The 22,924-nt window shown below is 41.5% G+C and overlaps 1 long non-coding RNA gene across 1 annotated transcript; it reads right to left on the reverse strand.

Moving 5' to 3' along the window:
* Positions 1 to 10,102: 10,102 nt before the first annotated feature.
* On the reverse strand, positions 10,103 to 14,388 carry LOC138378381 (uncharacterized). The gene is made up of 3 exons (XR_011231944.1): positions 14,340 to 14,388; positions 13,887 to 13,961; positions 10,103 to 10,157 (listed from the first exon to the last, which is right to left on the reverse strand). It is a non-coding gene; the product is annotated as an uncharacterized lncRNA (long non-coding RNA).
* Between the last annotated feature and the right edge of the window lie 8,536 nt (positions 14,389 to 22,924).

A 22,924-nucleotide genomic window follows, 5' to 3' on the forward strand; every position in this document is an offset into this window, starting at 1 on the left:
GCTTGATTATTGATTGTATAATTGTATTGATTTTTTTAAATCAGTTAACATTTGCCATTTGCCAGATTTTCTTTTAATAACAAATACAGGAGAATTCCACGGACTGGTGGACTCCTCTATATGTCCTGCTTGTAATTGTTCTTCTACTAATATTTGAAGAGCACCCAATTTTTCTTGGTTTAGCAGCCACTGCGCTGTCCATATAGGCTTTTGTGATATCCAATTTAAAGCCAGAGCATAATGGTGCTTTTCAGTAGCAGTGGCCGCTATCCAAAATTTGGATAGCCTAAACCATGCCGAAAAGTATGTGCCTTTGGTGCCTTGAAAGTCTTAGCCCCTTGGCTCCTTTTACCCAAACTAAAACAAGGGTTATAATTCATATTTAGCATAATCTGTTTAGCAGGAGCAGATATATTAGGTATTTTGATGTATGCTCCCCATTGCTGTAACAACTCTCTTCCCCACAAATTAATAGCGATGTTAGCCACGTAAGGTTTTAGAGAGGCTGTCTGTTCATCAGGGCCTGAACAATTTAAAATTTGTTGACTTTGCAATATGTCAGTCATCGTTCCTATTCCGATAAGAACAGTAGGAACTTGTTGTAAAGGCCAAGATTTTGGCCAAAAACTTTTAGAAATAATTGTAACATCAGCTCCAGTATCTACAAATCTGACAAAAGATTTGCCATTTAACTTAATTTCTAATTGAGGTCTCTGGTCATTAATAAAAGTTTGCCAATATACTTTAGTTCCAGTACTCCCAAAACCTCCTTGCCTTAGAACATGAGATTTTCCAATCTGTATATAAGGTAACAATAGAAGTTGTGCAATACGGTCTCCAGCCTGAATAAGATAATCAAATTTGGAACTTATCATAACTGAAATTTCTCCAAAATAATTTGAATCAACTACACTCAAATGCACTGAAATTCCTTTTAATGTAAGAGAGCTCTGGTCATTGATAAAGGCTCCGGAAAGTTGTTTATAATTTTTTTTTCCCAAATGTCCTTTACGGCCATAACTGAGACATTTTACGACAGTTTTTTGCTTTCCAGGAGTGCTTTTCCCGCCGCTAGCCTCAGCTAACATTTGTATTTTAAAAACCTCTGATTTAACTTTTCGGGAAAACTTTCTTTAAAAATTTTTTGAGCGGCAGATGTAAAAGCCGCTAACATTTTGAATTAGTATTATTAAAAGCCAATATATGTAACATTAAATTTTTCAAGTCAGGCGGACTAACCGTTTTTTGCACAACATCTTGCAATCTAGTAATAAAATCTACATAAGTTTCATTAACATTTTCTTTAACATCTTACACAAGAAAACACAGATTGTTTAGGAGAAGCTATCTTTTCTTATGCTCTAATACAGCACTGTTGAATTTGAGCAATAACCTGATCATCTTTTTCCAGATTTTGGTTGGCTCTTTAAAAGTTTCTCTAACAGCCTCTCTCAAGGGCGGATCATGCTTCTGGGAATCATTTACGTTAGAAAGCAGCGGTTCTCAAGGTTCTCAAGCTTAAAGCAGCTGACTTGAGCCACGCAGAGAGCTCTTGCTTAAAGTGAAAGTTTTTTTAGCTTTTTTAAGGATGGAAATCCTCCATCTCACTAATAGAGAATTCTGAGTTAGAATGAAATAGCCATAGAGCTTGAGAAATCAAAGAGCAGAGCTTTCAAATACCTAGAGGAAGCTTTTTTTTTTCTTTTCTTCTTCTTTTACGGAGTGCTTTTTGTAATGTTTTCAGCACCAACTGCTTTTCCTGTAGCTTGAACTCACCCGGAGGTGGGAACCAATCACAGTGCTTGGAAATTAAATGTAACAATTTCTCGAGATTTTTCTTTTTGGCAAATACTCTAGTACTCTTTAATAAGCTCTCGACAATTCCATATACTCAGAAAAGAGAGTCTTCCTCATTATTTTAATCTGGACAGAATAAAAATTTACTTTGCCCTGGAGATGTTCACTTACCTCTCTTTAGGTAAGACACGCGCGTGACTTCCAATTCTCTCCAGGTCCCTTGCGATGCAATTCGGGAACTTCTTCACTCGAGCAAAGCCTTTTGCCTTCAAGACCCTATTGGAGTATCCTGCCAACTACGCCAGTTTGCTGGGAGTTAGCTACGCTCCCCACAATGAGGTTTTTTCTTCCGATCAGGTCTCTCAGGCAGGGGTCATCGCAAAGGATGAAAAAATAGTAGGAAACAGAAATAAAATAATAATAATAATACACAGAGCCAAAGATATAGTTTATAAAGTAAAGGTTTATGAAAATAGATATCAGGAGGGTATCCGGATGGATATATTTCTTCCCGCATAAAATATATCCCCGACTGAAACTCCACACAGGTATTTTCTGGGGTAGATACAGGCTCCCGTTGCCAAGGGCAACGGGATTTACATACTAACAGGCAGTTTGCTTTAGGGTCAAAGTCTCCTAAAAGGCTACTACAGATCCTTTAACTAACTCTAACTAGGGGAACAATGAGTTATAAAATCTTCTTGGGGCAAACTTCTAAGTTTTATGATAAGGCTATTACTTTAGCAAAAAACAGAGACATCTTGGCTCCCGTGATTGTGTTCTTGGAGACAGAGATGATCTCAGAAGTCAACATGAGCTGTGCTTTGTGTTAATTACTTTAACCCACATGGTTCCCTCTGGGCCTGGCTTGGGCATTAGCATATCTATCTGAGCAGCTCTCATCTCCGGGGGGGGTCTTCCCCTGTCACCTCCGGCAACCTTTTGGTTCTAAAAGAGGCCTGCCTTGTCTTTCAAAACAGGTGAGAACCATAGGCCCAGTTTACAGCTGTCTCTTTGAAGTGCAGCTATTACTGACCAAGGAGACACCCTCCTGAGATGGGGCAGCTTTTGAACTAACACATTTATTTTTTCTTTAAGGCAAAGCCTTATTTGACTTCTGAAATCAAATCTTGTCTCCAGAAATATGGGGGGCATTTCTATAACTCAGTATTCTTAGGCTCAACAATCTTCCATGTGGGAACTTGTGGGAATTAATCTATCTCACAAAGCAAAGCATAAGTACTTTATGCCATCAGGCTCTTTGAGAGCAAATAAATAATACCGATTCCATGACCAACCAATCCACTCCTACCAGCAGAGAAATCAAATTGCTACAGGTTTATCTTTAACTCATGTGAACTTGATTTTAGCCTATCTCCCTGACACACACTTGTGTGTTTTAAACCATGTTTCTTATTTTATTGCCAGTTTTATGCAAGACCAAATCCAAAGCTTCATAAAGTAAAGATTTAGTCTATCCAACATTTACTCACTATAGAGTCAGAGTCAACATTCCCATCAGCCATTTGTTTCTGGATGAACCTCATAGACTTGGATTAAAATCAAAATTTGGGATTTTATTGTGACAAAAATTACTGAAAAATGTCCCTTGGTGTTTGCATAAGAGACAGAGTTCAGTACTTTTAGTCTCAAAAATTGACCCCAGTTCTGATGCCCTTTTCAGTTGTCCTAAGGACGTCAAGGAAAGCAAGGTAATTCTGTGATCCTCTAGTTAGGTCTTGAACCCCGAGATGATTTCAAGAATGCTTGAATCTCTGGGGGTATTTAGAACAGGCTTAACTTCTCCAGGCTTACTTCTGACCAGGCCAGGTATCTGAACCCCAGGGCATCTCTGGAATCAGCAAGTTTCTGACTGAGTCTCAAGGCACCTGCACAATTCAGTTTGATGGACCTCTCACATGTCAACGTTCTTGGAGACTCTTGTGATTTTGTAACATCTTCTCTTCTACATAGTTGCAAATTCAAGAATGATTTGGTTCCAATAACTTTCCATCATTTTTACTGTGATTGCCTTTAACATTGGCTACATATAGAACTTCTTTGACCATGTGCACTGCAGCAGTATAACAGATACAGTCCTGGTTTCCAGAATTTAGACTTTTAGGAATTACATTTACCTGTTTACCCCCCCAGCCCTCCAGAACTCTTCTCCAGGGGACTTTTTGTTTCATTCTTTTCAATTTGTTATCAGAGCTTGGGATTTGAGATACGATTCACATACCATACAAATTATCCATCTGCAGTGTACAATTCCAATGTTTTTAGTAGATTCACAGAGTTTTACAACCATCAGCGCAACAAATTTTAGAACACTTTCATTACCCCACAAAGAAATGCCACACCCATTAGCAGTCAATCTCCGTTTCCCTGGCCTGCCAGCCACGGTCAGTGACTTTCTGTCTCTATAGATTGACGTATTCTGGACATTTTGCATGAATAGTATCATACATGTAGTCTTTTGTGCCTGGCTCCTTTCATGTAGGATAATGTTTTCAAGGTTCATCCATGTTGTAGCATGTGTCAGCACTTTTTTCCTTTTTATAGCCAAAGACATTTCACTGTGTGTTTTTACCACATTTTATTTATTCATTCATTGATTAACATTTGAATTGTTTCTTCTACCTTTAGGTATTATGTATAATGCTGCTATGAACATTAGAGGACAAGTTTTTGTGTGGACATATGCTTTTATTTTTCTTGGGTATATACCTAGGACCAGATTGGTAGACCATATGATAATTCTAGGTTTAACAGTTTGAGGAAATGCCAGACTGTTTTCCAAAGTGGCTATACCATTTTACATTCCCACTAGCATAGGGTTCAAATTTCTCTGCATCATAACCAATGCCTGTTATGATCCATCTTTTTTATTACAGTCATCTCACTCAGTGTGAAGTTGTATCTCACCATGGTTTTGATTTGTATTTCCTTAATGACTAATAATTTTGAGTATCCTCTTGTGCCTATTTGCCATTTGTGTACCTCCTTTGGAGAACTGCTGATTCAGACCTTTTGTCCATTTTTACTTTTTTATTATTGAGTCACAAGTACTTTATATCTTCTGGATGCCAGACCATTACCCAATATATGATTTGTAAGCTTCTCCCATTTTGTGATAAGTGTCCTTTAAAGAACAAACAGTGCCCTTTCCTGATAAGTGTCCTTTAAAGAACAAAAATTCACAATTTTGATACAGTTCATTTATTTTTTCCTTTGTTGCTTGTGCTTTCAGTATTATATCTAAGAAACCATTGACAAATCGAAAGTTACAAGGATTTGCCCCTATGTTTTCTTCTAAGAGTTTTATAGTTTTAGCTATTACAATTAGGTCTTTGGTCCAGTTTCCATTCGTTATTATATATGATATGAGGTACAGTCTGCCTTAATTCTTTTGTATATGTATATCCAGTTGTCTCAACACTGTTTGTTGAAAAGGCCATTCTTTCCCCATTGAATTGCTTTGGCACCCTTGTCAAAAATCAATTGATTATGAATGCGAAGGTTAACTTCTGTACTCTCAATTTTATTCCACTTATCCTTACATCAGGCCTTAATAATAAGTCTTCTGATCTGTGAACATGGGTGTTTTCCCATTTATTTAGATCTGCTTTATATTTTTTAACAACATGTTGTGATTTTCAGTTTATAAATGATGCACTTCCCCTGCGAAATATATTCTTAAATATTTTATCCTTTTTGATACTATTGTAAATGGAATTATTTACCTAACTTCATTTTAAATGTGTTAATTGCAAGCATATAGAAATCCAATTGATTTTTGTACATTGGTTGTATATCTCAAGGAATTTAGGGAGTCTGGTTTGCAAAGCTAAAATTATATATACCATGTAAGACAAACTGGATGTATGTGTGTTGTTTGCTTAGAAAATTTAAGATAAAAGGGGGCAAGATGGCTGACTAGAGACATCACTTGCTGGACTGTCTCAGAGAGAAGGAAGGATTTTGGATAATGGAGAGGAGAGAGGGGACACAAGTCAGGTGTAGGTCAGAGAGAGAACTGCCAGAGCCTGCTGGGGACCTCCCAGAGGAAAACTGCAAAGCAGAGAAGGAAGAGGATAAAGAAAAAAAAGGTATGGGCAAGGATCAAACCCAGAGAAACTTGGAGCCCAGTGAAGGGGTAAGGAGGGGATCCCTTTCTCCCTCCAGCACTCCTTCGGTGATCAGCAGACTACCAAGTTACTTGGAAGCATTTCTGCCCCCATGAGCCCAGGCACCACGGTGACCAAGGAACTGGGGGGAGAACGTGCATAATCCCAGAGCTTGGACGTTCTGTGCAGAGTTCCCCTCCAGGGAGAGTGACCTGAGAGGCCAGAGAGCCAGCTTCCTTCCATTCAGATTGTTGTCTTTCCCTGCCCCTCCCCAACCCACTTCAAGCAGGAGAGCAGTTTGAGCCAAGAATTGGCAAGTGGCCCCCTCTCTCCAGTGGGTGGGTCCTCCGGTCTGAGGTTTCCACAGAGAGTGGGGCCCGCACCTTTCCCCTTGAGGACATGCAGTGGACCTGGGGTGTCCGATCTGGGAGCTCCCTGCACACTGGTGTTTTTTGGGAGATGCAATGCTAGTGGGTCAGACGTGTAGGCCTGATCCTGTGCCTCTTGGACTCAAGCGGGTTCCTGAGGGACACAGGGGGGCGGTTTGGGAGTTGGACTTGGCAAGGGAGGACATGTGGGTGGACCTAATGGGAGAATACTGTGGGGGTCTGAGACATGGAGATCTGGGAAAGCACGTATCTCCCCCAAAGGAAAGCCACACCTTCAGACTAGGGTGGGCCCTCCGGCAGGGAATATCCCAGCCTGCGGTGCCACAGCAACAAAGTGTGGCATGTTTGCCACCACCCGTTTGCAACCAGACACTGGAGGGAAAGGGCAACATAAGAGGGGCAGAGTTCACCCCTGGCAGCCAGATGGGGAATTGCAGCCCTTCCCTCACGAGCAGACTTCCCGCTCTGGAAAGCCTGCCTCGACCCTCCTCCCAGTGGCTTTCCACTGACGCTGGGAAAATGAACTTGGAGCCTTATTGAAGCTCAGAGCCGCACTGTCAGACTAGGGAGGGTCCCCCAGGGGGGAAGATGTCAACCTGCAGTGCCCTAGCAACCAAGTGTGGTGCGTTCAGGCACACCCATGTGCAACCAGACACCAGAGGGCAGGGGTGACGCAAGCAGGGAGGAGCTCCCTCCCAACATCCAGTTGCAGCCCATTCTTCAAGAGCAGTCATCCTGGTTTGGAGAGCATGCCTCCACCCTCCTCCCAGTACCTCCCCCCTAGCCTCTGGGAAAATGAGCTCTGAGCCCTTCCGGGCTCACCCAACCTAAACATGCCCAGTCTCCATCCCCAACCCACCACTGCTGTGGTGGAGATCAAGCAACCCACTGGGAGCTTCAGGGCTCCTCCCAAAGCCTGGGGCATTCAAGTGCTCCACCTGAGGGACTAGAGCTTATCACAGGCACAAAGAACATCTCTGCAGTTGGCTCATTCCTGCAAGGATCAACCACTGACAGGAAGAGCAACTCTCTAGCTCACTAGCTGGCTCATCCAAAGAAGATGTACCAGTTGCCGATAAACATATGAAAAGACATTCAACTTCATTAGTCATTAGGGAAATACACATCAAACCCACAATGAGATTCCACCTCACCTCCAATAGTATGGCTAGAATATAAAAGAAGCAATGAGTGTTGGTGAGGCTGCAGAGAAACTGGAACCCTCATACATCGCTAGACTGTAAAATGGTATAGCCACTTTGGAAAATAGTTTGCTGGTTCCCCAAAATGTTTAATATAGAGTTACCATATGATCCAGCATTTCTGCTTTGAGTACATACACGAGAGGATTGAAAACATATGTCCACACCAAAACTTCCACATGAGCATTCATGGCAGCACTAATCATAAGAGCCAAAATGCAGAAACAGCTTGAATTCCCAAACCGATGAATATTTAAGCAAAATATGGTATATCCTACCATAGAATATTATTTAGCAATAAGAAGAAATGAAGTACTGATCCATGCTACAACACATTTGGCTACAACAAATCCAAAAATTTTATGATTTGATTTATATAAATATCGATAATCCAGAGAAAAAGCAGACTAATGGTTGTCAGGGGCCAGTGGTAAGGGGTGCTAGAATGGAAATTGACTTCCAATGGGCACGGGGTTTCTATTTATGGTGAAATTAGATTGTGGTGATGTTTGCACAGATCTGTGAATATACTAAAAACCACTGCATTTACACCTAAAATGGTGGCTTTTATGGTATATGAAGTATGCTTCAATGAAGCAGAGTTTTCTTAATGGGACTAATACCACTTCATATGCTATTGGGAGAATTAACTGAAGACATGAACTCCTTTTGCAAGATTAGACACCCAAATATTTTGGGAACTGAAGATAAATCTTGTCTGCGTCCCAGCTTTGCCCAGAATTAGTTGTAATATACCACCAAGGTAAATGTGAAAGAGCTCCAGGCTCAGAAGCAAGTTTAGATGCCTGCTCCTTTTGCACCCATGCATTGAATGAAGTCTGGCCTATTCACTGGGATTGTTGGGACAAGAGGAACTTTGCTTTTTACTTTCCCTTTCCAGACCAAATAGCAATTTCTCCCCACCCACCTGGGCAGATACAACCCCCCTCCTCATCCATATACCCCCTCCACTAGCAACCATGTCTTCTTCCTCTCAGAAGGTGGTTTCAGGTACAGAGCTCTTATTTTGGATTTGAGAAAAAGTGTTGAGCGGAAGCAATATTTCCAAACAAAAGAGAATCTGTAATATCAGCCACAACTAACCCCATCCTGCCAGTGTTTTTTCTTGGGTATTCTGACAATTCAAGGCTTACTGGATAACAAGGCCAATTAATTCTGAGCCCTCCATAAATAGATTGTTTCCGACGCACTCAGGACTCAAGGCTAGGAGATCGGAACTTTCAGAAAATCCCTAAGAACCCTTTCTGAAAATTCCTAAGAACCAAGATGCTAAATTCTTGATCTGATCCTATAATGAAGGTCCATCTTCAGGCCTGCTAGGTATTTGTGCCCCAGCCAGGTAGGCTGGGGAAACGGCTAGACTGGAAGCCCATAGTTCATCTCCCAGGTCAACTTGCAGCATATGTAATGATTTCACCAACTGTCTTACTCAAGAATATGGCTGTCATTTTCTATTGTAATTTAAATTATGATTTTGAAATAATGAGGCACAAAAATGAATCATCTCACTTTATGTACAATGTATATCTTGTATTACATTTATGGCAATGAAAAACTAATGCAATGTGAACATTGAAATATTCCATGTTGGGAAAAATATATCACAAAAATGTCACTTTTGTGTGTTTGTATTCATCAAGGACCTCCTGGGTGGCAGGCTCTTGTAATATATAGAAGGGTAAGACAACTGAAACCCCTCAGGAGGGGCTGCATCTTTTTGCAAGAAAGATAATTACGATAGGCCATATTAAAGCAAATAGTGCTATGTGAACACAGAGGAGGGACACCTGCCTGAGTCTGGGGTGTCATGGGGGTACTGAGGAGATGGCAATGTCTGAGCTGAACCCTAAAGATGAAGAAAGTAGACGGGGAAAAAGGATGTTAAGGAACAGCTCCCCAGGAGAAAAATAGTACAATTTGTGTATTTATAGGTTTGCAAAATATTCAGTCTAGCTGAAACCGACTGTTGAGAAGAGATTGGTAAAATGAGTTAAATTACAATGGACAGGTAAGAAAGAGATCGGGATTTACATTTGGCAGACACATGAACTCAACCTAAATTAGTCCCATCCCACTGAGAATGGCCAGAAGACTGGGCAAGAACTGTTAGGCAGGGAAAAGGGTACCGGGCTTCCTCGAAGTGGCACCTTGGTGAGGGCCGATGGCTAGCAATGTGCCTTAAAGGAGAAGAACTTCTGAGGATCCAGCTCTGCCCCTCAGGGATTAGGGTTGAATTCCTGGCCATAGTTAAAAGAAAAAAATTCCTTCCACCCGCTGTCCCCCAATCCCAAGAACAGTCAAGATTCGCTTCAAAACCAACAAAAAAATTATTTATTTGCAAGACAGCCCAGTGCCATAACTTAAATACACAATCACACTTCAGGGCTTATGGAGAGCTTTCATGTGTTTATATTAAACTTTAGCCAAAACGCTATGGAATTCTGAAAGCTCTATCTCATAAAACACTCACAAAAATGTTCAGAATCTAATGTTCTGTTCAGGAACCTAGATGAATTTTGTAGGAATTTCCTCTCCTCTTTGGGAGAATCTGATGGCCAAACAGCCTTACGTCTCTGCTTCCTGGCTCTTCCCGAACGTAAAACTGAGGCTCCCAGAAGCTACGTCAAAAAACAAACAAACAAACAAACTCAGTCATTGTTATGGTAGGGTTAAGATTTGAACAAAGTCTGTTTTTCTAAAGTGAAACTGTCTCTTTTAGATCACTTACAACACTAGGCTGAGGGAAAAAAATCTCAAATATAGAACTATTTTGTGTGTATATTGTGCATATGGGAGAAGACCAATCATATCATTAGTTGACTATTAAAGGTAACCAATTAGAATTGTTGAGACATACGTGGATTAATAAAAGTCCTCATGTCACATCACTATACAGATGCAGCTTTGGGGCCACAATCCAATATTGGGTGCTGTGACCTGCCATCATTTCAAATCTAGGATCACAGGCACTACAAAATAATTTGTTGATCCACTCCTAGCAGGTCAGCTATTTTGCCATGTCTGCATTTCTGCCTCCCACCAACTTCAAGGGTTGCCTCTTGAGTGTCTTTTCCTCCTTTGGTCATTTCCCTATTAGCCCTCAATTTCTCTTATCATCATTTCTTGCTGGAAATGGTTCTCTGTTTACCCTACTCATTTTACCACTATTCCCCTAAATACCACATAAATATTTTTTTGCTGAGAAGTCTACTGGAAGTTTCAGGTCCCTTCCTGATTGAGAGCTTTAATCCAAACTGTAGCACTGACACCCAGTGGCCAAAGGGTTGGAAGGTTGGGCCCACAGTGCTCTGAACTTCAGCGCCCACTTCCTGGCAAGTGTCAAGAGCAAAGATTATAAAAACCCAGCCTCTTACGAAAAACCCTTCTCTCATCCTCAAGCATCTTAAATATTTCCATGTTAACTTCTGCATCATTCACCTAACCGTTCTTCTCCACTGAATCCGCAAGCCTGGAATGCATTGGTATTCCTGGCACTTTCAACATGGAAGCTGTTTAACATCTTGAGGTTCCAGGTTACTACAAGTTCAAGTTCCAGGGGCTTGGGGTTCTAGACATCATTCACACAAGCCCAAGTCAGGCCTGTATTTGCTTTCTCAAGGTACTCCACACTGCCATCTACAGTAATCTTTCCAAGGCACCCACCCATATGCCTGCCCCACCCTGCCAGAAAAGGAACTCCACCCACACTTCTACCAGGCTGTCTGGGCAGGACTTGCTCCTTCCTTCCAGACCTTGACATCACATGTTTCCTGAAGCAGGATGGGGTTGCTAAGAATCACAGCCAGGCAGGCTCTGCTCTGAACTTTTCAGGGAAAGGGCCGACGCACACATCCTGTGTGACTGAATCTGTCATCTGTCTCTGGGTCCTTTCCAGAGACCCTAGATGCCAGTATGTTACACAGTCAGACCAGGATACTTGCCTAACTATAGCAATTCTCCTTTCTAGCCTCATATCGTCTGTACAAACTTGATTTGTACAGCTTTCTTTTGCACTTACACATGAAATTCAGATCCCTTATCATGGCCTACTAGTCCCTACATCATCAGCCTCATAGCCTAACACTCCCCACAATGCTCACGAGGGGGCTCCAGCCACACTGATGCTCCTATTCTTCAATCAGGACAAGCTTGTTTCTGCCCTCTATCCTTTTGCACGTGTTGCTCCTTCTGCCTAAATCAGGCTTCTCCCCACTCTTCTCATGCCTAGCTTCTTTTTTTTTTTTTCTTTTTTTTTTTTTTCTGAGACAGAGTCTCACTCTGTTGCCCAGGCTAGAGTGAGTGCCGTGGCATCAGCCTAGCTCACAGCAACCTCAAACTCCTGAGCTCAAGCGATCCTCCTGTCTCAGCCTCCCGAGTAGCTGGGACTACAGGCATGCGCCACCATGCCCGGCTAATTTTTTCTATATATATTTTTAGCTATCCATATAATTTCTTTCTATTTTTAGTAGAGGTGGGGTCTCGCTCTTGCTCAGGCTGGTCTCGAACTCCTGAGCTCAAACGATCCGCCCACCTCGGCCTCCCAGAGTGCTAGGATTACAGGCGTGAGCCACCGCGCCCGGCCATGCCTAGCTTCTTATCTTACAGGCCTGAGCTCAATGGCTCTTCCTCAGAGATACCTTCCCTGACAGCCCCACGGAAAACGAAGATTGCATTGCCATTCTCTATCGTGACAACCTATGTCATTCTTCAATAGCACTTGCCACAATTCCCAATTGTTTAACTGAGTTTGCTTATTTGTCTCCACCATGAGAACGCATGCTCCATGAGAGTAGGGTTTTTGCCTATGTCGATCACATCTGTGTGCCTAACACTCGGCAGCTGCCATTAATAAATGTTTACTCAATCAATCTCTAGCCACACCAGGCTATTTTCTTTCCTAAATCAGAAGACACTTCTGTCTCAATGCAGAGTCACCTGGCTCCTTCTGCAGGATTTATTTCAAATACTACCTCCTCTGTGAGGCCTTGCAACAGTCTCCCTGGTTTCTTTTTCTTGCTTAAAGTTATGAGCCATTTCTTCTCAGGTCCTGGGAGCCCTATTGCTTATCCTTTTCAAAGCACTTGTCATATTGTTACATCATCCTATGATTATTTACCTATGCATTCCACTGCACGGAGAGCTCCTGGACGTCAAGAAAGTAATTATCTTCCTCTATATACCCAACCCAAACACACTGCCTAGTGCGCAGTTAAAATCTGTTGGGGAATCAGCACAGCATGGTGATTAACACACAGGCTCTTGGGCCCGAGAGCCTGGCTTTGACAGCTGGCTCTACCAATTACTAGCTGTGTGACATTGGGCAAGTGACTCTGAGCCTGTTTCTTCACCCGTAAAATAAGTCTGTGCCTACTATCTACCTCATGTGGTGGTGGTGAGGATTAAGATAGATAATGTCTGTAAAGCATTTTCTGCAATGCCTAGTACACAGTTAAGGTCACGGTAAGGGTTAGCTAGGAGAACACTAGGCGTTTTCCTTGGGAGGGGGAGTACAAATCCTTTCTGCTGTGATCTGAGACTAGTGAAGGCCCGAGATTGATCTCACTAGGTTCCCAAGAGTTCCTTCAAGTTGATGGCTGTCTTCATTCCCTAGAGAGCCCGATGTTTCAGGAGCCCACCGTTCTAAACTGTGTCTAATGCAGGTGTTCAAAGCAAAAATCAAGCATCATGAGGACAAAGAAAATCCCAAAGTACATTTAGTACCAAAATCCTAAAGTAGCAACATGGCACAAGTAGAAAAACTGCTTGGTGTACAATGATATTGGGGTACTGCATTCAAAGACTTAAGTTATGGACAGACTTTAGGAGCTCAGATCCCATCTCTGCCGGTCCATGTGACATTTGCAATTTATGTAATCTCGCCATGTGTTAGTTTTCTTATCTTTTTTTTTTTTTTTTTGAGACAGAGTCTCACTCTGTTGCCCGGGCTAGAGTGAGTGCCGTGGCGTCAGCCTAGCTCACAGCAACCTCAAACTCCTGGGCTCAAGCGATCCTCCTGTCTCAGCCTCCCGAGTAGCTGGGACTACAGGCATGCACCACCATGCCCGGCTAATTTTTTCTATATATATTTTTAGCTGTCCATATAATTCTTTCTATTTTTAGTAGAGATGGGGTCTCGCTCTTGCTCAGGCTGGTCTCGAACTCCTGAGCTCAAACGATCCGCCCACCTCGGCCTCCCAGAGAGCTAGGATTACAGGCGTGAGCCACCGCGCCCGGCCAGTTTTCTTATCTTTTAAAATTAGGCTAATTGCTTCAAGATAGCTAATGATAGTAGCTGTCATTAAAGATTAAATATAATACTAGATGCTCACAGAGCCAGGTGAACAGACCTTCAGATATCAGCTAATTTCCGTCCTTTCTGAGGCCTTGTAAGGTTCCCCAACTCAGCAGCCTGTATTCTTTTCCTGTTAAGAGCAAAACACCACATAAATAGCTCTCCACAACAATGTAGTTGGGCATTACTCAATCACAGTTTTCAGAGCTATAACAAGCAGTAAGACGTTTTTTCAAAAGAAAGAGGCTGACACGTCACTCAGTTGTCCTGGGTCCAGGGAAAGTTCTACAGTAGGCACCAAGGTAATCTGTGCTTAAGTTGAAGCCCCAAAGGGAAGTGGACTTGGAACCAGCTTCTCCCGAGCTTGATATCCTTTGAAAACTAAGCCTGAGGGAACCACCCACCCACCAGACTACGAGGCCTGGCAGTAAACCCACAGCTTCCCTTTTGTCTACACTCTTCTCCACTTCTCTCCCCTCCAGAGCAGTATGAGGACATGATAACTCACCTCTGAGAGGCTCTGCTGCATTGGCCGAGGGCCTCACCAGCCTCACCATGGTGGCCCCAATGGTGCAGTTCTCCCTAGGGTTCCCAAATAAGTCAGCTGAACTCTAGTACAACTTTAGCATGTATTTCAGTTGAGGTCCTTGGAGCTATGGCTTCGTCTGCTGCTTGCCAGGAGCTTCTTCTAGCAGCTCCTGAATCAGGGCCCGGCTAGGGTCCTCAGCCAGGACAACAGTGTCAGGCTACCCTACCTTTGCCACGAATAGCACCAGTTCCAAAAGAACAAGGATGCTAACAATTCTGAGGACCACCTTGAAAGGCTTGGTGTTCAGGAACAGGCTCCACCAAGCATGAGTCTAGGGAAAAAAAAAAAATTAAGGCTCTACGTTGTTTCCCCTGGGAGGATCTCTTAAGCCAAAGGAGGTCTCCAATCTTGGTCCCTTGTGAATCAAAACAAACAGAAAGTGAGACAAGGCAGCATGAGAACAAGGGCTAAGGTAAATTAAAAGGAGAGGTCCATTCCAGGACCTACTCCCCTACCTTCTCTGCTTGGCAGACGGAAAGCAGCATTATGCTATGCTACTCCCCAGGCTTATAAACACTCTCTTAATAGGTTCTTAAAGGGCCAGAATCCTCCTGCTTCCATGCCTCCTTCCTTCCATCCAACTTCCATGCCTCTAATAAAGCATTTCCCAAAATATGGTCTCCTAATAATTTGCAATGAAACTATCTGGGACGATGGATAAGAACGTAGACTCCTGGTCTGGACCAAAACACAGACTGTCTGGGAGTGGTGTCCAGAAATCTGGAACTTAACAAGTTCTCCAAAGAAATACGGACATTACTGAGTGAGCATGGCTGCTGGAGCTTGAAGATGCCTTAACAGTGTTTCTCAATCTTCACTGTACATTGGAATCACCTCGGGAGCATTAACTATTATGGATGCCATAATTGTGTACCCTCCCTAGACATTCTGATCTAATGGGTCTGAGGTATTACCAGAGTATCAGGAATTTTTAAAGTTTACAGGTGATTTTATTTTTCTTTTGTGTAACATAATACATGTTCTTTTTAATCACTCAAACTATGAAAAATCATAGAGAGAAAATGAGAATACTTATTCCAAATAAAACTTCATTGAGTTTTTGTGAGGGTTATACGGTACACAGTAATGTACAAGTAAGGAATATAAAGAGATGATTCACAGTAGCAAAACCTGAATGGCCAAAATGTAGGAAAGATGTAATAGAAATCAGAAAAATAAAACTGAAAACCACATACAATATTAGGTCATTAAATATGAAATATCCAATTATGAAACAAGTGTAGTTTATTATCTCTCAAACAAGAAGCAGTACTGTTAATCAGAGTATGCACCTAAACTAGCTACAGAGTGTTGCCGTCTTAACAGTAGCTTGTTTATGTCAGCAGTGAAGAAGCCTGGACAGCAAGTGGTGATGAAATCGCCAAAGGCTTTATCTACAGCTTGTTGAGAATTGAATATTTTCTCCTGCAAGAAGTGGTCCAAAGCCTGGAAGAAGTGGTAGGTAGTTGGCGCACAGTGTGGTGAATACGGTGAATGACAGAGCGTTTCTAAGTCCAGATGCTGTAGTTTGAGCAGTGTTGTTTGCATAACACGTGGTCGAGCGTTGTCTTGCAAAAGGATTGGCCTGCCTCTATTAACCAATCTCAGCTGCTTAATCTCAAACATCCTCATAATTTCATCCAACTGGTTGCAGTAGACGCCTGCTATAATCAATGGACCAGGTTTCATAAAGCTGTAATGGATAATACTGGCTTTTTGGAGTTGATTAGGTTCAGATGAGCTCATGAGGGTGGAGTCCCCATGATGGGATGAGTTCCCTTGTAAGAAGAGATCAGAGCTTGCTCTCTCTCCCCATCACGTGAAGATATAGCACACAGGTAGCTGTCTGCAAACCAGGAAGTGGGCCCACACCAGACACCGAATCTGCCAGCACCTTTATCTGGCACCTCCCAGCCTCTGGAACTGTGAGAAATTAGTTTGTTTAGCCCACTTAGTCTATGGCATTGTGTTATATCAGCCTGAACTGAGACACATTCAGATGCAAAAGTCACAAAAATACAAATTGCTTTTTTTTTTAATTCTCTCTCTCTTTTTCTCTCTGCAAACCCCTAGCAGCAAATTCAGCATGTACAAGCTTAACATTACCACTGCTTGGTGGTTACTACTGGAATGAAAGGTGTGCATGTTGGGAGAAGGAGCTGCTCCAAAAACAAACTGTTTTTCCCCCTTTTTCCCTCTCTGGCTTAATTAAAGTTTTGTTCTCTGTGCCTATACTCTCTGCAGCACAGGAGAAGTCGCTGGAGAGCTAATAAAGACTCCTAATTTGGCTCAATTCAGTCTTTGTGTGGTCATTTCTCGCATCTCAGATCATAACATTAAAGACATACAACTCAGCAATGCTATTGCTACAGCAGTAGAGCTTTCAGATATTTTTGTCTCAATCACAAAAATAAATACATTGTACATAAATACATTTGCAACCCAGCACAAACATGTCCATGGAAAAGTGAAACTCTGTAAAATAACTTAAGGAAGTTTATTCTGAGCCAAGTTTGAGGACCATGGCCCAGAGGCACACCCAAGAAGTCTTCAGCAAGGAGACTCACTGTAGTGGGGTTACGGTTTGGTTTTATACATTTCAGGGACACAGGAATTACACAGAAAGTCATAAATGAATACATGGAAGGTGTACATTGGTTTGGCCCAAAAAGGTGGGACATCTCCAAGTGGGGGCTTCTGATTATAGGTGGTTTTAAAGACTCTGATTTGTAATTGGTTAAAAATATGAAGCTTTCTCTAAAGGCTTGGAATGTTTTAAGTTAAGATAAACAAGGAGATTGCATATCACTGTTATTTCTTATAGCTGAGTAATACTACATGGTATACATATACCACATTTTGCTAATCCATTCATGAATTGATGGGCATTTGGGTTGTTTCCACATCTTTGCAATTGTGAATTGTGCTGCTATAAACATTTGGGTGCAGGTGTCTTTTTTATAGAATGACTTTTGTTATTCTGGGTAGATGCCCAATAATGGGATTGCTGGATCGAATGGTAGGTAGGCCTACTTGTATCTATTTAAGGTATCTCCATATTGCTTTCCACAGGGGTTGCACTAGTTTGCAGTCCCACCAGCAGTGTATGAGTGTTCCTGTCTCTCCACATCCACACCAACATGTATTGTTTTGGGACTTTTTGATAAAGGCCATTCTCACTGGAGGTAAGTGATATCTCGTTGTGTTTTTGATTTGCATTTCCCTGATGATTAGAGATGTTGAGAATTTTTTCATATGTTTGTTGGCCATTCTTCTGTCTTCTTTTGAAAAATTTGTGTTTATGTGCTTTGCCCACTTTTTGATAGGGTTGTTTGATTTTTCCTTGCTGATTTTCCTGAGTTGTAAATAGATTCTAGTTATCAGTCCTTTATTAGATGTGTAGCATGCGAAAAATTTTTCCCATTCCGGAGGTTGTCTGTTACTCTCGTGACTGTTTCTTTGGTTGTGCAGAAGCCTTTTAATTTAATCAGGTCCCATTTATTTATTTTTGTTGTTGCTGTGATTGCCTTTGGAGTCTTCTTCATAAATTCTTTGCCTAGGCCACTGTCTATAAGAGTCTTTCCCACATTTTCTTCTAGAATTCTAATAGTTTCACACCTAAGGTTTAAGTCTGTTATCCACCGTGATTTGATTTTTGTGAGAGGTGAAAGGTTTGGGTCCTGTTTCAGTCTTCTACATGTGGCTATCCAGTTTTCCCAGCACCATTTATTGAATAGGGATTCTTGTCCCCAGAGTATGTTTTTGTCTGCTTTGTCACAGATTAGATGGCTATATGAGGATGGTTTTATATCTGGATTTTCTGTTCTGTTCCACTGGTCTGTTTCCCTGCACTTGTGCCAATACCAAGCAGTTTTAATAATCACAGCCTTGTAGTATAGTTTGAAGTCTGGCAAATTAATACCTCCCATTTTGTTTTTGTTGCTTAAAATTTCTTTTGCTAAACGGGGTCTTCTCTGGTTCCATACAAAGCGTAAAATTTTTTTTTCTATATCTGTGAAAAATGATGTTGGTAATTTAATAGGGATTGCATTGAATCTGTAGATCACTTTGGGTAGTACAGACATTTTAACAATGTTGATTCTTCCGATCCGTGAGCATGGTATGGTTTTCCACCTGTTTACATGCTCTGCGATTAATTTCCTTCCTCAGTGTTTCATAGTTCTCCCTGTAGAGGTCCTTTACCTCCTTAGTTAAATATATTCCTGGATATTTTATTTTCTTTGTTGCTATTGTGAAGGGTATTGAGTCCTTAACTTGGTTCTCCCTTGACTGTTATTGGCATATATGAATGCCTCTGATTTGTGTGTATTGATTTTGTATCCTGAGACTTTACTGACTTCATTGATCAATTTCAGGAGTCTCTTGGTTGAATCCTTGGGGTTTTCTAGATATAACATCATATCATCAGCAAAGAGTGAGAGTTTGATCTCTTTTGTCCCTATTTGGACACCCTTGATTCTGCTCTCTTGTGTGATAGCTCTCGCAAGGACTTCCAATACTATGTTGAAAAGTAATGGGGACAGTGGGCAGCCTTGTCTGGTTCCAGTTCTAAGTGGGAATGCTTTCAATGTTTCCCCATTCAGTATGATGTTGGCTGTGGGTTTGCCATATATGGCTTGTATCATTTTTAGATAGGCCCCGTCTATGCCTATTTTGTTAAGCGTTCTTATCATAAAAGAGTGTTGAATTTTGTCAAATGCTTTTTCTGCATCTATTGAGAGGATCATATGGTCTTTATTTTTGCTTCTATTTATGTGGTGAATTACATTTATAGATTTGCATATGTTGAACCATCCCTACATTTCTGGGATGAAGCTCACTTTTTTGGGTAGATGCCCAATAATGGGATTGCTGGATCAAATAGTAGGTCTACTTGTATCTGTTTAAGGTATCTCCATATTGCTTTCCACAGGGGTTGCACTAGTTTGCAGTCCCACCAGCAGTGTATGAGTGTTCCTGTCTCTCCGCATCCACGCCAACATGTATTGTTTTGGGACTTTTTTTTTTATTTCAGCTCATTATGGGGGTACAAAAGTTCAGGTTATATATATTGCCCATGTCCCCCCATCCCCCGAGTCTGAGCTTCAAGCGTGTCCATTCCCTAGACAGTGCGCATCGCACTCATCATGTAGGTATGCACCCATCCCCTCCCCCCTCCCCATCCCCCCCCCAGTCAGAACTTCAAGAGGTCCATTCCCCAGACAATGCGCATCACACTCAGTGTTTCAGATTATCTACAGCTGTGGTCCCCAGGCCGCAGCTGTGGCCTGGTCCCGGTACCAGTCCATGGTATGTTAGGAAAACAGGGCCACCAACCCCATCCATGAAAAAATTATCTTCCATGAAATCAATCCCTAATCAATCATGCCAAAAATGTTGGGGACCACTGATCTACAGCATACTTCAGCTTTCTGTTTTGTCCTAAATTTCCCTTTTCTTAAATAACCAGTTATTTAAGCACACAAAAATTCCATACATCATTTCTCATACACTGTTATTCTTTCTGTTTTTCTGAACAAAATATATACTATTTTTATATTCATTGCCTTTTTACATCTTTGTCTAACTTCAATATTTCCTTTCTATCTTGTTTCTATTTTTATCCTAAATTTATATTATCAATCAACCTTTAAATAACCTGTGAATTACACAAAATTATAGATATATAATTTTTTAAATAAGAACACATTTCATGACTTTTTAAGAATTTTTCTTATTAAAAACATATCTTATTATTTGGTATGCTTGATATATAGAATCACAGGTGTTGACTAGAATTTATTCAAGGAAGTACAAAACACAGTGGAGAGCCTCAAGAACAGGGTAGATCATAAAGAAGAAAGAATCTCAGGGATTGAAGATAACACCTTTCAATTAAATAAGTCAGTCATAGAGATGGAGCAGAAAAATAAGGTTAAATATCAAAGCCTACAAGAAATGTGGTATTATGTGAAGAAGCCTAATGTGAATGTTATGGGCATCTCTGAGGGTGAAGAAGAAAATACACAAGGGTTTAATAACCTTTTTTATCCTCTATTCTCACTCTGTACAAACTGTAATACCCCTGAAATCTTTGTGCTGTACTCTAGACCTTCCCCCGCTCCCTCCCCCTCTGCTCAACAAACTTGAAACCTAAGATCATGACTCTTGCAGTCTCAGCCCTCCCCCATACAGTTCTCCCCAACCAGAACTCCCTTAGTCTAACCCTCAACCTGTTCCCTGCCCTTGTCCCAGCCCCTCTACTACTCACTCTCATTCTGCCCAAGTCGTGGGGGCTGGGGTGGAAGGCATCATGCTGGTGCACGTCCCTCTTATTTAACACAATCTTATGATTTGACCTGGCATAACCTCTACACTATTCTTTCCTCTACTCTATCCCCTGAAGAGAAGGAGAAGGTTTGGCTTGATGCCCAGGCACAGGGCAATAAAATCCATAGACATACCCCTGTCCAGCCAGTAGGGACAGTCACCATCCCTAAAACAGGCCCATTATTGAATTATCAAGTAGTAACTCCTGAGGGAACTTTACTCCTCAATATGCATGCTATCTCCCAGTCCGAGTCTCACATCAATTGCAAGCTCCAAAAAATTAGACAAAGGCCCTCATACCCCACAGAAAGATCTCCTAAACCTGGCCTTCAAGGTCTTTAATATCCAAGATGGGGAGAGGTGAAGGAAAAAGAGAGTGGGACTGACAACAGCCCCCCAAAACAGAAAACAAGCTTCTCAAATCATGGCTGCCCTGTAAAGGAGTTTTTCCAGAGAGTCACTCAAAAGGCCCCAGGCAAGTGGATGACAAGGCCACACCATTCTATGGGAACTGAGCTCTGCCTCCACTAAGGACTCTGGGTCCCTAGAGTAAAATGTCCCAGGAAATGGGCTCCACCAGGACCATGCCCCCTCTGACAAAAGAAGGGCACTGGAAAATCGAGTGCCCTCTTCTTAAAATGGGAAGATTGCACCTGCATTTCACAACTGGCTGCCCCTCCCTGAATGGGCATCCTCCATACCCAGGGACCCTCTGAAACTGCTTCAATCTGACGGGCACGTCAGGCTTGGGAACAGACTGAACTTCAACACACTGGGTTGGCCGAGCCTTAGGTAACTCTCTGGCACAGGTAAACACACTGGAGCCAAGTCCTCTGCTCTTCCTGGAGTTTCAGGGCCTTTCTGTCTCCTACCCCCATCATTAGAGTAAAAGGTAAAATACAAAGCCCCTGTATTCCACAGCTTCTCTGTACCCTAGGAGATGAAGTATTTGCCCACTCCTTTTGTACTTCCCAATTACACCCACTGGGAAAGGATCTTATGGCTTCCTTCCTCTGATTTATGGAAAAGCTTAACTGAAACTTTATGTGCAACTTTTCCCTGGGATGCTCTGAGCTTGCAAGCTATAAAACTTTCTGCTTTACCTCACCTAAAATTATCTATATGTCTATGTGTTTGTGTGACCATGTATATGTAACATTTCACTACCAAAATATGTAAAAGAGCTCTAATTAATTGACTTAAAGAAAAGTAAGTGCTTATATCCAATATTTCATACTAAACAAAATAGAAAGTAACTTGTGAGTAACAGAAAGAGATGTAAAGAGGCAATGAGTGTGGAAATATATTCTTGGTAAGAAAGGATCTTGTATGAAATGTTTTTGTCCTAAATGACTGGTTATTTAGGAAATGGGGAAGTTAGGACAAAACAAAGTTTTAGGCATCTTTGGTAGATGGTCTGTGCAGGTTGGAATAAAATTTATAAAGGGAATTTAGTATGTGATAAAACAAAGTTTTCTTAAAATATTACTTTACTCATAAATATGTGCCCCAAGGCTGTGTGAAATTCCTAAAATTCTAGTAAGCCTTGATATATTATCAATAATAACTATATATACTAAATTATGTGTCACAAAAATAACCAAATCTCCTTTACATCTGTAACCATGACTATTGTGGAACCTGTACCATTCACGCATGGTTGTTGTTTTGCTCCATCCAAGTCTTCCTAAACAACAGTTTACAATCAACTGCAGTCCAAGATTTGCTTCTTTGGAAAATACCATGGAAGGAATTAAAAGTTTTATGACTTTTTATTTGAAACATTATTAATTCTCTTGTTTTGCTTTCCAAAGTCATTGAAGCAGTATTAAATAAATAACAGAGTTATCTCCAGGATTTAAACTATGAAATTCCACCTGGCCCAACCTTATTCATCCTCTTTAGGCCTAGGGGCTATTGCAAAAGAGACAGGCATATAAAAATGTAAAAACTGATTTCAGGACATAAAAATTAGTAAGTCCCTTTTGGTTCTCTTGTCTTTCTCCACCACCCCCACCTGGGGCGTACCTGCCAGCAGTAAAACTCACTTACAGCCTAAAGACAAGATTTTACTCAAGGATCAGAACAAATTGGACCTCCTTCAATCTTTCTAATAATTCTCTCACTGCTTCCACCACTACAGCTAAGCTTCTGGAAATTCCATCTGAGAGTCA

The sequence above is a fragment of the Eulemur rufifrons genome, chromosome 30 (assembly GCF_041146395.1).
Source record: "Eulemur rufifrons isolate Redbay chromosome 30, OSU_ERuf_1, whole genome shotgun sequence".
NCBI lineage: Eukaryota > Metazoa > Chordata > Mammalia > Primates > Lemuridae > Eulemur > Eulemur rufifrons.